The 4,544-nt window shown below is 37.8% G+C and overlaps 1 pseudogene; it reads left to right on the top strand.

Moving 5' to 3' along the window:
• Nucleotides 1-836: 836 nt before the first annotated feature.
• Nucleotides 837-3,560, top strand: LOC122736220 (annotated as a pseudogene).
• Nucleotides 3,561-4,544: the final 984 nt, after the last annotated feature.

Raw genomic sequence — 4,544 nt, 5'->3', positions numbered from 1 at the left:
CATTTCAGAAGCAATTAAATCTTTCCTAAATTAGTTTATTCTTGCTGTATTTGAACTATCACATCCAAGGGTAAAATGGAGGCATGTTTTATTATTTTATTGTTAATGGAAATGAATCTAATTGAGGACCTAAAACAGCACATCTTTATTTTTAAATTCATATTAAGCTCTTCACTCATTCATGTTAATCATTAAATTAGAATAGCACTGCCTATAAATCACACTGCTGGAAACAGGAATTATCCTGCATCATTAGACATGTCCTCTTATATAGCTTGCCATTAAATTTTAGTTGTTTTATTACCTTAAAGTCACTTTTTACCCCTGTATTGTTTTCTACAAAGTTGATAAAGCTGCCTAAAAAGGTATTGGCATGTAGGTAATTTCTTTTAACCAGTTAGAAAGTCAAAATCTTTAATCGCTGGACAGTGATAGGCTGAATTCAATTGAATAAACACAGACAATTGTTTAAGCAAGGAGTGGGGGAGGCTATAATAAGAGCACTAGCAAGCACATGTCTGGAGGAAATTTCAGACAGTGCAAATACAACAACAACAACAATGACAATGACAACAACAAAATTATAAAATGAAAACAGTATATATAACTGTATTAATAAAAGTTCAAAACCAACATCATTCCTGCAAATAGAATAGAGTTATATTAAAATTTCAGGGTCTACTTGGGCCTCTGCGACAAAAGACTTTCTAGACTTCCCAATTGCACACTATAAAAGAGAAAAGGAGAGAGAAACAGGAACACAAAAAGTACTATCAGTTCTTCCTCTAACCATCATCAAGAAGATAAAAAGAAAAAAACATGGGATAAGTAAAAGGAAGATAGTTCACAAGGCCAGTGAATTCTTAAGTCTTCCCAATTTTGTCCAACATAGTTACAGTTACATGTAACTAAATTTTTTCTTGATAGAATTTCTATTCTCTGCTCTTCATCACTCCTGAAGTATAAGAGAAAATTTCTCACTTTGTGAATTTCAAGTTGTATATTATATCTGAGGAGAATTGTTACCTCCTTAAACTTCAGTTTTGAATCCATGAGGCCCAACACTGATACAAGTGAAAGATACCCCCTGATGCAGTAATATGACTCACAGCTTTCTCCTTTTCTAAAGGCCTAATTTTCTGGTAGGGTAAATGGGAAAATATAGATCCCATATAAATTACTCATCAGTTAGTTTGCAATTGTAATATTATTACCAAGTTCAGATAAACAAGCCGGAACTTTAACAAGTTTAATTTGCTTTTAAATTATTACAAACACACACACACACACACACACACACACACACACTTAACCATTATTCTTTTTAAAGATCTTCCAAATACCCTGTAAACTTATATTAGAAAATATCCGTATTTTCCTAAATGTGAAATTTTGGGTATGCACAAATATGGATCAAATATTGCTTAGTTTTTTGTTTGTTTGTTTGTTTGTTTGTTTTCCCTCAGAACACAAATAAGAAAGTTTTATCTTTATTTAACACCTTACTCAGTCAAGGATCTAATAGTATGATATTTATTCTATTTTCTATCTTCTTTTACCCTATTCCTCTTCAAAAGTGTTTTACTTCTGACTGTCCCCACTCTTGCTCTGCCTTCCCTTCTTTCACCATTCCCTACTTATGCTCTTCCCCTCCTACTTTCCTATAGGGTTAAATAGATTACACCTCCCAATTGGGTGTGAATGTTATTTCCTCATTGAGCCCACTGATGGGATTAAAAGTCTTTGAGATAATTCTGTGTTCTAAGTTTTTCTTCCTCCCTCCCTCCTCAACCCTCCCTATGAAATCAAGCAATTCAATATGTCATACTTGTGCAGTTATGCAGAACATCTTCACCTTCCTTGAAAGTTCTTTTGCTTTTTATTGCTCTCTCCCCCAATCTACCCTTCCCTCCTTCACCTCTTCTCCCCATCCCCTTATCTCCTTCCCTTCCTACTTTCCCTCAAGGAAAAAATGTATTACTATACCCACTTGAGTATGTATGGTATTCCCTCTTTGAGCCAGTTCTGATAATAGTAAAGTTCATTCACTCTGCCACCCCTTCCTCTTCATCCAGTCCCCTCCATAAGCCTTTCTCTTGTTTCCTTCATGTGAACTACCTCTCCCCAGTCCACCTCTACCCTTCCCTTTCCTCCAATCCATTCCTCCTACCCCTCAGCCCTATTTTAAATATGTCATCATGGCTTAGCTTGATGTCACAGTGGACAAAGCAGCAGCCCTGGACCCAGGAGGCCCTAAGCCCAAATCTGGCCCCATATATAAGACAATTCACACTGCTTGCCCCACAAAAAACAAGGATAAACAAAAAATAAATGCTTTACAGTTATCATCCCTTATTCAGATCAGACCTGTGTCCTCTGTGTATTGTTACTGAGAATGTTCTTATGAGTTCAAAGTATTAGCTTCCCATGTAGGAATGTAAACAGTTTAATCTTTTATTATACCTCATGATTTCTTTTTCCTGTTTACCTTTTTATGTTTCTCCAGGGCCTTGTATTTGAAAGACAAATTTTCTAGTTAGCTCAGGTCTTTTCATTAAAAAGGCCTGAAAGTCTTCTTTTTTATTGAAGTACCATTTTTTCCTCTGAAAGATTATACTCAGTTTTTCTGTGCATGTGATACATGGCTGTATTTCCTGTTCCTTTGCCCTCTGGAATATCATATTCCATGCCCTCTGGTCCTTTAATCTATATGCTGCTAGATCTTGTTTTATCCTTATTGTAAGTCCACAATATTTGAATTCCTTTTTTCTAGCAGCTTGCAATATTTTCTCCATGACCTGGGAGGTCTGGAATTTGGCTATAATATTACTCGAGGTTTTCTTTTTGGGATCTGTTTCAGGACATGATTCTTTCATGAAGCCTTCTGCTTCTATAATATCAGGGCAATTTTCCCTAACAATCTCTTAGAAGATGCTGTCTAAACTCTTATTTTGGTTGTGATTTTCAGGTAGTCCAAAGATTTTCAAATTTTCTCTCCTGGATCTATTTTCCAGGGCACCTGTTTTTCCAAAGAGATATTTTATATTGCCCCCTATGTTTTTTTTATTCATTTGGATTTGCTCTACTATGTCTTGGTTTTTCATAAAATCGCTAGCTTTGCCTTTTGGCTGTAGGAGCATTCTGCTTCGTGTCGAAATGTTCATGAAGCCTGGGAAGGTGGTGCTAGTCCTGGCCAGGCGGTACTCCTGGTGCAAAGCTGTCATTGTCAAGAACATTGATAATGGGACATCTGACAGGCCCTACAGCCATGCCTTGGTGGCAAGCATTGACTGCTACCCTCAAAAGGTGACCTCAGCAATTGGCAAAAAGAAGATTGCCAAGAGATATAAAATCAGGTCATTTGTGAAAATTTATAATTACAACCACCTCATGCCCACCAGATACTCCGTGGATATCCCATTGGACAAAACAGTTGTCAACAATGATATGTTCCCTGACCCTGCATTAAACAGAAGGAGAGAAGGGAGGCCAAGGTCAAGTTTGAGGAAAGGTACCAGACAGGCAAAAACAAGTGGTTCTTCCAGAAGCTATGGTTTTAAAACTACTCTGTTGGTCAGTAAATAAAATGTTTATTAAAAATGAAAGAAAAATAAAGTCACTAGCTTTCATTTGTTCAATTCTTAGGCTATATATATATACATATTTTTTTAAGCAGGGAAGTGAGGATTATTTGAACTTACCCAGGATCACACAGCTAGTAAGTGTCAAGTGTCAGAGGCCAGATTTGAACTCAGGTACTCCTGATTCCAGGGCCAGCATTTTATCCACTGTGCCACCTATCTGCCCCCAATAATTTTCTTCAGAGAGCTTTTGTATCTCCTTTTCCATTTGACTTTTCAAGCTATTGACTTTTTTTCTCATGACTGTCCTGCATGGCTCTCATCTCTCTTTCCATTCTTTCCTTCACCTGTCTAAATCTTCCTTCTATCTCTACTACTTTCTCTTCAAAGTCCCTTTTGAGGGCTTCCATGTCCTGAGAACAATTCATATTTTTCTTGGAACCTTTGGATGTAGTGGCCCTGAGGTTGCAATCCTCTTCTGAAGATGCACCTTCATATTCCTTGTTGCTAAAGAAACTTTTGATAATCCTCAACTTTCTTTGCTTGCTCATCGTGCTCTCTTTTATTTGACTTTTACCTCTCTCTTACAATGGGGCCCTACTGCAAAGATACACTCTCACAAGCTTCAGAGTGTCCCAGATGCTTTGGTTTGAGGAACAAGAAGTTTTTCTCTTGCCTGGCCTTTTCTCTGGTCTAAAGATAACTTCAAGCCAACTTGCTAATTAACCAGTCAGAAGAACTATGTGTGCTGTGGATCTCAGTTTCAATGAGCCTGCACCCCTCTCCCACCTGGGCCTACAGCTGCTCAGGATTTCTTCCTGGTTCCTGCTGGGGTGGGATAGCTGAATTCCCACTTAGGTCCCACAGACTCCCCTGTATTATTCTCCCTCACCCCCGCTAAGCTGTTTAGCCCTCTCACCCAACCATAAGCTTAGTTCCAGAAGATGCTGGTGTTGTAGTTGA

Source organism: Dromiciops gliroides, chromosome 1 (assembly GCF_019393635.1).
Source record: "Dromiciops gliroides isolate mDroGli1 chromosome 1, mDroGli1.pri, whole genome shotgun sequence".
Classification (NCBI taxonomy): Eukaryota; Metazoa; Chordata; class Mammalia; order Microbiotheria; family Microbiotheriidae; genus Dromiciops; species Dromiciops gliroides.
Note: the sequence above shows the minus strand (reverse complement) of the source record. Positions and strands in the feature narration are given on the sequence as shown.